At 41.4% G+C, this 13,243-nt stretch overlaps 1 non-coding gene across 1 annotated transcript; it reads right to left on the reverse strand.

Moving 5' to 3' along the window:
- Positions 1-1,366: 1,366 nt before the first annotated feature.
- On the reverse strand, positions 1,367-1,554 carry LOC120538413. Its single transcript, XR_005635457.1, has one exon. It is a non-coding gene; the product is annotated as a U2 spliceosomal RNA (small nuclear RNA).
- Between the last annotated feature and the right edge of the window lie 11,689 nt (positions 1,555-13,243).

Here is a 13,243-nt window from a genome sequence, read left to right on the forward strand (position 1 = left end):
TACTTCATGTAGTGTACAGAGTCTCTGATCTGGGTAAATGACTTGTCCATTCACCTTTTTTAGCCAGTTAGCTATTACCTTGCCCCGGATCTTGAAGTCCACATTCAGGAGGGTGATGGAGCACCAATTTCTCAGCTCGCATTTGTCTCCCTTTGTTTGTACAAAATCATTATCATCTCTTCTCTCAATGATGGAGGCATTCTGCCCTAAACCTACATCTCCCACTACAGCTCCAACAGGTCTGGGCTTATGAGGTCCCACAGCGCAACATATAGTTAGGCGGGTAGTCCTTCACAGCCTGGGGTCCTGACAGGCCTAAAGGATCTGGCGGCAGAGTGCAGTTCCCCCAGTGTCAAGAATATGTTCAAGGCTGACTTACCTGCGGGGTTCACGGTTTTGTTTATACATGCTAGGAATCTGTTGGTTGCATCTGCTTCAGTCATCTTTGGGGAGTAGAAACTACTGCAGTAGTCCCAAACCACTCCCCTAGTGGCTTCCTTCCTGGTCCTGCCAATTCCTTCTTTGTCTCGCATTTCCCTCAGGGATGTGTGGCAATGGTAGAGTTTCTTAAAGAAGAAGGAGTTGCACTTCTCACCCTTCTCCAGGTTTTCCACTTTAGATAGGAAGACTGTACACCTGGATTCTTCCTTAAAGTGCCTTCTCAGGCCCTCTCTGGTCTCCTCCAACTCACATCTTACGTCCCATCCACACTGGTGAAGCTGTTGCAGGTACCACAGCTCTTTCTGCAGTCTACAGAAATCCCTTTGCTGTTGCCACTCCTGATGCCTTCCTTTGGCCTGAAAGAAACTGCAGAGTTTAATTTTAACAAATTCCCACCAATCGTAACCTTCTGGAAGGTAATCACTCCATGCTGTGTATGCATTCCTTAAATCCTGCATGAGGTCTTCCCTTTCCAGGAGGCTACAATTCAGTCTTCACAAACCCAGGCCAGCTTATTCAAATGTCAAAAGCATATCAAATTTTAAAAACTTGATATGAAATTTCAAAAGCTCAATATCAAATTTTAAAAGCGTAATATTAAATTTTAAAAACTTCATATCAAATTTCAAAAGGTCAATATCAAATTTTAAAAGGTTGATATCAAATTTAAAACAGGCGACATCAATGTTGTAACTGCTGATATCAAGGAAAATGGATAAAATGTTAAAACAGCCTGGCATACACCAGAAGCCATGTAAACAGTACATCAATAATTTAATTTAATGAAATGTCCGGTAACTTAATATCATAGAGACATTGATTTGACGATCACAAATCAGGCCAAACCCATGCCCTCAATTAAGTTTATTATCCTACAGCTAACCAGGCCCCAGCCATTAATTGTCTGGTTTTACACTGGTAAAGGAAGAAGTTCACCTTTCCTGGAGGTATAACAATTACCGGTCAATAAATGGTGTGGCCAGAGCAAACTCCTATTCCACATTCTTGTTCCAAAAATTAATTTCATATATGGTTCCTAGATAAAGGACATATCTATTAAACGGATAAGAACAGATTTTTAATTTTATTTGTATCAAACCACAAAAATAAAATCTCTGTCAAAGAGTCACAACAATTCACAAATTTCAACCTCGTAGACGCAAAGCCCCCTTACCCCCTTACTGAGACATTCAACATATTACATTGAACAACTGCAGGAACCAAAATCTGCTCACGAATTAATTGAGCTACCCTATCTGCTCTTGTAACAAGATAGTCCTCCTGACCAAAATTAAACAACAAAACTCCTACATTCCCCTCAGTAATCACAGTTACTCTGGCACCCACATCCAAGAACCATTTTGCTACAATCATAACATAACACCCATTAGGCACCATTAGGCAAATATCTGTCCACATTACAGCCCTTCCTCCAGCTGAAATGATTCTGTGGTAGAGAATCATGAGCACTGTACAGATCAAATCCTTCTGAAGTGGTTGCAAATTCCGACAACTTCATACACAACATGGTACCCTCCAAGTCAGACAATGTTGCAGGTTCCTTTTGACACTCCCTTCCCACCTCAGCAAGTACAGGAAAATCTGTTAGCATAGATACTTCCACTGTTAAATACCACAGTCTCAGCCAAAACAGACCATTCCACCTCTCCTTCACTACAGGAAAACCCCATCTATCAACGTCCCTTCTAACCCGGTATGCAATATACCTGTATTTCATTCTTCACCATCCTTAAACTCACCATTTGTTTTCTGGATCAACTTCCTCCTGGCCTCCCAAATATTCCACTTGGTCAGACTTAGTAACAACCAGATCAAGAAAAAAAATCTTTCGCCCACACCTTTCCAAACCAACCCGTCACTGGACCATTTCATATGACAACCTTTTTTCTTAGAGCCCTTCCCATTGTTTTTGAAGTAGGATATCCCAACCCTAAATACAAGCGACATTGCAGAATCTCTACCTTCAGCACTGTTGCCTTCCCCACCAAAGACAATGACTTTGCTATCCACAAACCCAGCTTACAACTAACCACCTGTAGTCACTTGTTCAGTTTCACTGGCCACTCTCTTTCCTGGAAAACTCAACCCCTAAAGTAGTAATAGACTCATGACAAACACTAATCCCACACAATGTCTCCTTCCGGTCCCTTCATTTCCCAAAGTACATCATATGAGACTTACTCAATTCACTTTGGAACCTGCAGCCCCCTCATAATCAGTCAGTTTGGACAGTCACTTCTGTATATCCACCTTCACAGTTGAAAACAAGGCCATATTATTTGCATAAATAACAAACTTCAGTGCGACACCATCACTTCCTAGTAAAACTAACCCCCTAACCAATGGTTCTTTTCTGATCTGCGCTGCCACTAGTTCCAAAGAAATAATGTGCAGAGATGGACATCTGAGATGGAACACCGCTAGCAGTGAAGTTATTTAAAAAAAAAAAAAACACGATATCCTGTATTTACTCAGTCCGAGGGGCTCCATTACAGTGTATAGAAGGATATTTAAAGTGACTAGCTGAAGAAAGGCTCAGAAAGAAACATAAAAGACAGCTAAGGCTTCATCTAAGTCTAAACAAGCCTCAAGTTCAAGATACGGCCTGGCACCATCTGACTTGGAACAGACAGGCGAAACAATGGATCTCCTGGGACCTGATGGCACAGCATTGCCTCCAGCTGAGAGCGAAAGAGGGAGCAAAAATGCAAGTGAGTCGGGGCAGGAGACCTTGTCAATTCCAGAAGGTTCCTTGGAACTGGAAATGGCTTTATTTTCCGTATTGTCAATTAACCACCACGAGCCAGCACCACAGTGTCGAACTGGGCTTGCTACTCCACCTGCAGAGCTCAGAGAAGACTGAAATGAGCAGACCGAGCCGAAGGCAACGATCACCTCAATGATCATCTCCATAACTACCGCAATAACTACCACACTCGGGGAGGACATAAATGAGATAAAGAGCAATACAAAGAAGAATACAAGTGATATAAAGAAAGACAATGAAAGGACAAAAAAACATATAAAAGACATAAACATGACAAATGAGAAGCTGTTTAAAGATATTAAAGACTTCTAAGTAATCGTTTCGAGGCAACCTTTAAAGCTATGCTAGACAAAATAGAGGATAAAATATTGGAAGTCTGAAAAGCACTTGATGCTCAGCTTGAAGACGTTAAGCAAGCGTTCATGACATGTATTGAAATAGTCAAAAAATTGTCTTCTGCTACTGATGTAAATGCAACAGCTGCTAAATCTAAATGCAAAGTACTTGGAGACAGACTAGCTGTGCTGGAAGACAGAAATAGAAGAAATAATATCAGAATTTAAGGTCACCCAGAAAACAATGAAAGCCCAAACCTGGTGAAATTTATCGCTAAATTATTTTCTGAAATAATTGGAAAGGACTTCAAATAGACACCAAGATATCAGGAGCTTACCACATACGTGGTTAGAACGCCTCAAAACCTAGAAGCTTCATTGTACAAATTACAATCAAAGATTAATCTGATGTTACTTTTCAGACTGAAAGAAGAGATTATATTTGAAAATAACCTGATTTCTCACCTTCAACAGCTGGTAAGCGCGCTGCATTTTACAGCATTAAACAGCATTTACACAAACCAGAAATCAGATACAGCCTTGTCTATCCTGCTAAACTGAGAGTGGATATTCAAGGAAAGTTTTGGATTTTTAGTTCTTTGGATAAAGCAGAAAAAGAGCTAGAAAAACTGATCCTGACACTTTTTCAAATATGATTGTGAATCACATAGTTTTCTAGCAAGGCAAAGAAGACTTTACCTGCAATTTGGCCTATTTACAGTGAGACTTTTGCCGCATATATACATTTCATACATTTTATTTCCTTTCCTGCTACTTTCATGTTTTAGTTACAATTATAATTGTGTATGTATAGGTGTGTGCATGTGTAGCGGCTTTAGAATGGCTGCTGGTGATTTGGAAGAAGACAGACACAGCAATACCCGAATTCTGCCGTTTATTCTACAAAAGCGTCATCCAGCTTTTTTCTACAAGACAAGCAGTAAAGGGCACAGTCAGCACATGTAACGTCAGGCGCTCTCGGTCTCCTGTAGCAAGCCAAACAATATACCAATGAGGTTGAATCTCCGCTAAACCAAACACTTTTAAAACCCATTTCTGCCGACCAAAAGGGACAACAGAACCTTAAAGCACATCGACAACCACATGGCGTGATGGTTCCATTCAGTTTCATACAGAAAACACTTATTTAAAACTTGTCAACTTATACAAGAGACGGAGAGCATTAAGAAGCGCCTTACCTGCAAAAGCGTCATCCAGCTTTTGCCAGGAGTCTGCTGTACGTTACATGCGCGTCCCGTGGGTGTTGCATCAATTAAAGCGACCCCCCCGCTACAACAGACAAATAGGAACTATATACAACAGATACAATGATTACATTCAAAAATAAACAAAATTTACAATATATATAAAACAAAAGAAGTTCAGTATATATAAAAAAAAAGTTTTGAGAATGTTCACAATAAAACAAACTAACTCAGCCACACATGCATGTATATATCTGCATATATATTAGTGTATGTGTGTGTGTATATGTATATACAGTACATGCATTCTGTATATATATGAATATTTGTTTTTCTTTCCAAGTGGGATTGCTTAACATCACACCCTTGGTTTATTGTACTAGGAGTGTACCATTATATGTTATCTGCATCCATGGGTACTGTTTAACATTATATCCTGGGTTTATTATTTCAAGACTGTTTAATATCCTTTTCTAGTCTTATAGTATTTGGACTGTACTGGCAACAGATATTTGTACTTTATTCCTTCTGCACTGCTGCTTGAGGGCTTGTTTTGTTCTGGATGTGCTCTGTCTCTAGGCATGTCAGAGGATTGGGACTTTGTGAAGTATGGTCTAGCAAAATGAGGGGGTGGAGGTTTGGGGGAGGAAAGAAAGAGAGCAAGCTATTTCTGAGCTATCCCTTTTTATCCCCACAATTGTAAGTACCAACACAACAATAGGCGTCATAGCCATAACTCCTTGCAATATTGTTAATTAAGACTAAGGCTATCATATGTAACAATTGTGAAGAAAACACAGAACACAGTTTAAGGGTTGGGGAATCCATCCCCCTATGCTGTAAGTCTGAGTAAGAACTTGATTGTTCAGTACAACATTTGCAATAAAAAGTTGACAAAAATTGGCAGATACATGGAGCAATTTATGTGATTTGGAACAGAAGTAAGAATGGAGGAAGGGTGACGTCAATGATCTTCCAGCGGAGGTGACGTCATCTGTGAGCAACCGGAGTTGAAGTCATCAGGGTGAGCCAGGAACTATGCGGAAGCTCCACGGATGTCGGGAGGATGTTTTCGGAATTAATTCAAGAATATTCAGAATATTTTATCTGTGGCACCTCTACCTGATAACCAAGTTTGTCCACTCTCTCGAACTTGCACAATTTTTAATGTTTGGAAAATGTGTGGGATTAAATAATTTAGAGATTTGTATATAAATAATGTCTTTGCATCCTATGAACAATTATACTCAAAATATATTCTCCCATTAACACCATTTTTCCACTACCTTCAAATGAGAAACTTTGCTAAATGAAATCCGCCCAGTTTTCCTCACCTCCCACCTATTTTTTATTCCAGAAGAGATATTGATCAGTCTTGGGGTCACAGACAGCATTTTTATAATATATAAAAACTTTTTAAAGTCCCTTCCATTTAAAGATCCCAGAACAGAATGGGAAAGGGATCTCTTACTCAAGATTTCAGAAATGGAGTGGAAAGCAACCACACACAGAATTTACTCTAGCTCCATATGTGCAAAGCATTCAGTTATTCACCTTAAAATCTTTTATCAAGCACATCTGTATCATTTGAAATTATCCAAGATGTTTCCAGGGCATCATTGTGGATGAAAATTTTTAAATGCCTATCAGATAACCTTGGTGTCACAATCCCTCCTAACCCATTAACAGCTGTGTTTGGTGTTCTTCCAGATAGGCTTAATGTGGAGAAGGACATCCATCCATCCATCCATCTTCTAACCCGCTGAATCCGAATACAGGGTCACGGGGGTCTGCTGGAGCCAATCCCAGCCAACACAGGGCACAAGGCAGGGACCAATCCTGGGCAGGGTGCCAACCCACCACAGGTGGAGAAGGACAACACACTGTAATTCCCTTTACTTCACTATTAGCATGTAGACTTGTTTTGCTCAACTGGAAGAACCTAAACCCATCTCTATTAAGTCAGTGGGTAACTGATGTTACGTATATAGTATTTGAAATTAGAAAAAATCAAATTCTCACTTAGAGGATCTGTTCAAAACTTTTTAAAAACCTGGCCGGACCTAATCAATAACATTTTAGAATAAGCATTTATATTGGGGAAAGACTCCTTTCTCTCCCCAATAACAGTTACAATAGCAATAACTTAACAGTTTTGCTCTATTTGTTGGCCTTTCTCTCTTTGATTTGATTTGATCTTAATTTTGCTAAGTTTGACTTCATTGTATGGAATGTTATATAATTTTAATAAATTCAATAAAAAAAATGGAGACAAGGGGCAGTCCTGTCTCACCTCAGCCCCCTGTAACACATGCTCAGCTACCTGTTGACACCGACCACACTCCCCACCCCTCTGTACAGGACCATCCATCCATTATCCAACCCACTGTATCCTAATAACAGGGTCACGGGGGTCTGCTGGAGCCAATCCCAGCCAACACAGGGCGCAAGGCAGGAAAAAAAACTGGGCAGGGCCCCAGCCCACCGCAGGGCCATACAGGACCATTAACCAAAATTGAAACTTGGGGTCAAACCCAAAATTGTTCCAAAATCCAAAACAAAAAGACATTGCTTACTTACTCTATCAGAGACCTTATCCTGGTCCAGACTGGCAACAATCAATGCCCTTTCTCTCTCCCCTGCCAACTCAATAGAGTCTCTCACCAGGACCAGGTTCCACCAGATCAACCTACCTAATACGCCACGTGTTTGATCACTCTTTATAATGTCTGGCAGCACCTTCCTCAACCTCTTAGAAATTCTTATAAAGAAGTGACACAACCCCTGTTGCCATTGATTCCAGCATTCTTCCTTCATCAAAAATTGCTTTATAAACTTTTAACAAGAATGGACCCAAAACCCTTGCTTTCCCCATCAATATTCTTCCCAGTTCTTTTCTCACATGACTCACCACCTCACAATCCAAACCTGCTTCTCTCTTTAATACCCCATATACCTTACTCAGATGCTCTTGGAGCCTTCCAACAACTCCCCTTTCCAAACGCATCTTATGAATCCCATATTCCTTCACAAACAACCCAACTTTCAATTTCAAGTCTACCCAACATTTGAAAATGGAGATACTCTCATGACCCTCAGTAATCCACACTCTCAATAGAATACCCAGGTCCAGTTGAAATTTTAAGTCCTGTAAGTGCTGAATATTTAATTTCCAGAAGCCCCTCCCACATTCAGGCGTCCCCTTCCAAAGTACACTGAACCAAAGAGTGATCCAAAAACCACACTGTGATGATGCAGGTTTCACTCCATGCTCCCATCTCTTTCTTGGGAGGCTCTTGAACCCTACACCGTCGGTAATGTAACCGGATGAACTGGACAATGAGGACACCAATCAAAGCAAGGGGAAGGTGCAAAGTACAATCAGTCCTTTAATTAAAAACAGTGAAGACCAGAACATTGTCCAAAACAATAGTGCACTGCTCAAAACGTCAATAAATAATCCATTAAAAACAGGGTGAAAATGTGGAGGTTAAAATCCCAATAAATAACTCCAGTTAAAACAAGGTTAAAAAACAATGATTGGAAGCAGTCCTTTAAAAGCCCGGTGCCTTCTTTTAGCTGGCAGCTCCCCTGCTTCTTCCATCCAGGCCCTGCAATAGGGGAGTCACCCTACCTGCAGGTGCAGCTGACTTTCCTTCTGGTCTGATAGCCTTCCGACCCCTGGCTCCATATAGCTAATCCGCCAGACCAAGACTTGGATTCCCCAGCGACCAGGGTGCTCACGTTGGGACTCTCCCTCCCAAGCCTCCACAACTCCCACTGCCTTTCACGGCAAGCTGTCCACGAGTTCTTCACAGGAGCAGGAGTGACCTAATCCATCCACCCCTGAGTGCCAGACAAAAATGCTGCTAGGATTCACTTCCCAGCTGCATGCAACTACCAGCAAGCCTGCTCTTCCTGCTCGCTTGCTTGCTCACACTTGCACCGGCTGTCAGCCTTCAGCCTCCAGCTTCCTCTCCTTCCTCCTCTAACCTCCGCTCTTTTTCCCAATCTTTCTTCTTCTCCTCCGCACTCGCACTCCTACTATTTATAATGGGGACATGGCACAGTTGTGGTGATTAGCAGCTCCTGGCATCAATTACGGACATAAGCGATCCCACACCTGTGCACTTCAGTGCAAAGACGCCCAAGCCCGTATCGCACCCGGGAACCACTCCGGCCACACTACCTTGTCCCCTCTTTAATCGGCGATTATTTATTTAAAAAGTGGCCTTTCCTTCTGAGCCACAGACCTGACATATCACAGAAACAAACTACATTTCACCACCAATAGTGCAGATGAAAAAAAACGTAGTCCAGTCTATTGGATGCTTCTCTCATATTACACCAAGTGTACCCAGCTACTCCAACTTTCTTCTTATGGTATGAGTTACACAGGCCAAATTCTCTCATAAGATGTGTCTCCTCATCCTCCACACTAACAGACCCTCATCTCCACTCCTCGGTGAACCTCCTTACCTCTACCACATCCAATCATTCGAAAGTGCCTCTTCCCATTCCATTCTCTCCAAAGAAATGTCTGAACTGTACCTCCGTAAAAAGGCTATGATGTCTCAGTCCTCGACAAAGGGGTTAAACATATGAACCATAATCAGTTTCTAAATCCCTCTTCCACAGGCTTTCCACACAATAGGTTCACTATCCTTTTTACCCTCCATCATCTGCAATACATAATCAAAAATATCTCCAGGCAATCAAAGTCACATCCACATACTTCTCTGTTGAGATGACCTGGAGACATAAAACATTTGCCAAAGGTACCCAAAGAGCCTCCAACAAAATCTGGCATTTGAAAGATATTCTGTCTAAAAACACACCATCAGAATCTGCCACACTCTGCTCAAAGAAGTTAAGGACAGCTGCTCCATTGCCATCCTTTATGTATCACCTTCCATGTTTCTCATGAGAATCTCCAACCCTTGATCTCAGCCAAAAGACGAGAAGCATTCAAGTCAAGTCAATTTTATTTATAGAGCACATTTAAAAATAACAGAAGTTAACCAAAGTGCTTTACAGCTTCCATAAATACTCCAATACAAACAGTATATATATATATTAATAGAAAAGAGTTGGAGGCAGAAAAATGTTTAGGAATGGCCACCCCATGTACTGAAAACTGCAGTTTGAAAACAACAAATATGGTTTTACAGAACAGAGTTTAAAAATGCAGCTCGTTAACTTTTAGGTTCTTGGGTATATATACTGCACAAGCAGGAAGAGGTAGAGTTTCGGGAGGCCGCAAGAGGAAGTGATGTCTGTAGAGGTGGGTTCTGGACCAAATAGGATGTCACTATATGGTCCTGGAAGTGAGGTCTTCAGAGGGAGGAACAGAGGGGTGTTTCTGGGAGGTACAGTAGGTCTTCAGTTGGTCTGCAGAGGGACAAAAGGAGAGAGTATTAGAAGTCAGTGCCAACCCCTGGTCTGGCTGAGAAATTACACTATTTGAGCCATGCGCATGTGTGTGACAATATATACACATCCATATATAGATCCAATTCCTTGGGTTCCTCTCCATAATAGTGAAAGTTTTGGTCCATCTTTTTTTGTCCTTAATGGTCTCTGATATACAGGTTCCTATGACTAATGCTTCTAATGTGGATAATTCTCTATAGATTAACAGCTTTTTTAAATCTGCCTTCTCGAGTTCTGGTCTCCACCTTAGGCAATTCAAATTGAAACTATTGAGGTTATTTTAAAAGCTGGATTTTAAATTTTTTGACTCCCATTTTTGTCTCAATCATTGAGTTCAATGGTTGGTAGTTTATCACCAAGTATTGGAATTGTTAGCAAGCCCATTAAAAGTACAAAGGAAATGATGACTTTGGTTATTTCCACTAAATCTTTTAATATTAGCTTATCTTTATCATCTGTTAGCTGGGATAGTTTTGAAACAACTGAGAAAGAATCTGTTTCTTGTTTTCATTTAGGACCCTGCATCAATTGGAGGATTTAGTTAATCAATTGTTTATCTGTATCTATAACTGGTGAGGAAGAGAAGTTTTTTCAACGAATGAAAAGTGTTTTTCATCCTGAAAATAAATCTGATTCCCCTAAAACTCATAAAAAGACCAATAAGACATGAAACAATTACACACAAAAACAATGCTCATGTGAATATGAAAAAAAAAATTGATCATGGAAGACTAGAATTGAACAAAGGTAGGCATACTCCACTGCACATGAACGCCTCCCCTGGACAGTTAGGAGCTTCAGGTTCCTGGGTGTCCAGATTACTGACTGACTTTTGTGGCCTATCAATAATACCTGTATTGTAAAATGAGGAGGCTGAAGAGCTTTGCGGTAAGAACCATAATCCTGTTAAACAACTTGTGATGAAGAGCCCTTACATGGCTGTTATGCCTTCTTAAAGGAAGGACCAGGGGAGAGAGCATGCATTGGGCATTATCTCTCCTGGAGTACTGGATGGCAGCCCTCCTGGGTTGTAGCGGTCCCTCCGATTCCAACAGGGCTCCATGGGAGTTGGAGTTTGCTATAGCCCTCTTGGGTTCCATGGGTGTTGTAGGGGGGCTGCTGTAGGGACTATGGAGCAGGAATCAGGTGTCCGCCTCACCCGGAAGTGCTTCTGCACCATGCTAACTGCCCACCGGAAGTACTCCTGGGTGCAGGAGTGCTGCCACTGCTCCAGGAGCCAGAGCTGGGAGGTGGAGGACAAAGCTTGCCAGGAGGGGTGGAGGTCGACGAAGAGAGCGAGAAGAGAGAAGGAAAGACAAAGTGCTGAATGCTTTATTATTATGCTTATTGCTGTGGGAAACTCTTGCTTCAGGAGTTTCCCAAATAAAATGTCTTTATGTGTGCTGGACTTGTGCCTTGTGTCTGTTTGTGAAGGATTGGGGAGCTGGTGTGCTCTCGGTGGCCACACACTGCACTATTGAATATATCCTGACCAGATGCATTACATTGTGATTTGGGAAACTGACTAGATAGGATTGCACATGCCTTCAAAGGATCATTCATACTGCTTCTAAAATTATTGGGGCTGACCTTCCACAGCTTCATACCAGCTGCTCCGCCAGAGGAGAACTTAATCCATCTTCTTGGATGAAAGTCATTCAGTCTTCCCCATTTTCACTTCTACCTTCTGCTAAACACTGTGGGGCCTTACTACTTGCTCCACCTGCTGTAGAGACAGTTTCTTTCCCCAGGCATAAGGTCACTGAATTCTTGATAACCTGATTTTACCTCCAGTGTACTATGAATACCTGCTGGTTTGTGTCTAATTCTATTATAGGTTACAGCTGGGCTGCCATCTACTTTTTACCCTTTTTTTCTCCTACTATTTAATACAATTGCTATCTCTGTTCAGTTCTGTTTCGTACCACATGCATTCAGTCATTATCATGCTACTCTTATACACTGTTTCTTTACTCTCTTTCTCAATTTATCAATCATCACATTATTGCCACAATATACTTCCTTGCTCCCCTAATGTGGCACAATGTATAGTTTGTGACAAAAGTTCTGTACTCTCTCTAAGGCTGGAACAGTTGTTAAAGAAGTGAGAGAAGCTGCGTAGAGTGTTTTTTTTTTCCACTAGATGGCAGCAAAGACCACAAGCTGAGGTTGTAGTGGAGAATTAGTCCTGCTTTGTCTTTACAGCACAACATCAAATCCTGACCATTGAGATCAGGAAATAGCAATCCTCTTTAAAATAATCTGACATTTTGTTGATGGTTGGGATTCTATGTAGGAAATAACACAGAAATGAGGTGTGGATTATCAGGAAGATTGAGGTCATTAGATAAAACTTTATATATCTTAAGGGGAATAATTGGCTTTTTACTGAAGCTCATTAAATAGACAGAAATACAAGGCACTAGATATCTCAATATGAGAGGTAATATATAACAGAAAGAGATGGATGCAAATGAAAGGCACTATCTAATAGATGTGATAGGTTCTATATAAGGTGCCCAACAGCATTTTGCACAAAGATGTCAGCAGCAGACCCTTAAATCCTGAAAGTTGTGAGTTGAGTCCTCCATGGAGCAGACTTGAGATCTGAGGAATTTGGAGGACAAGTCAACACCCAGAATTCTTTATCATGGGCGAAAATGGTCTTCATGAGAGCAGGCCACTTTTTTTCATTGCTATATGGTCCAGTTCTGACACTCACATGCCCATTGCAGGTGGTGGGCAGGGGTCAGCATGGACACTCTGAGCTGTCTAAGCTGTGATGCTGTATCTGACTGCTTTCTGTCATATCCAGCATTATGTGCTCCAGTGACTTTTCTGTGTGATTGGAACAGGCAGACTAGTCTTCACTCCCAATACGCATTGGTGAACCTTGGGCACTCATGACCCTGTCACTGGTTCACCGGGTTTTTCTACCTTGGACCACTTTTGGTAGAAAGTACTACTGCCATACTTTGTGTTCTCAGTGGTGGTTTGTTTGTGCACTCCTAATTATCAACAAAGTTGGCAGCTCGTCGTCT

This window comes from Polypterus senegalus, chromosome 10 (assembly GCF_016835505.1).
Source record: "Polypterus senegalus isolate Bchr_013 chromosome 10, ASM1683550v1, whole genome shotgun sequence".
In the NCBI taxonomy this organism is placed as follows: domain Eukaryota; kingdom Metazoa; phylum Chordata; class Cladistia; order Polypteriformes; family Polypteridae; genus Polypterus; species Polypterus senegalus.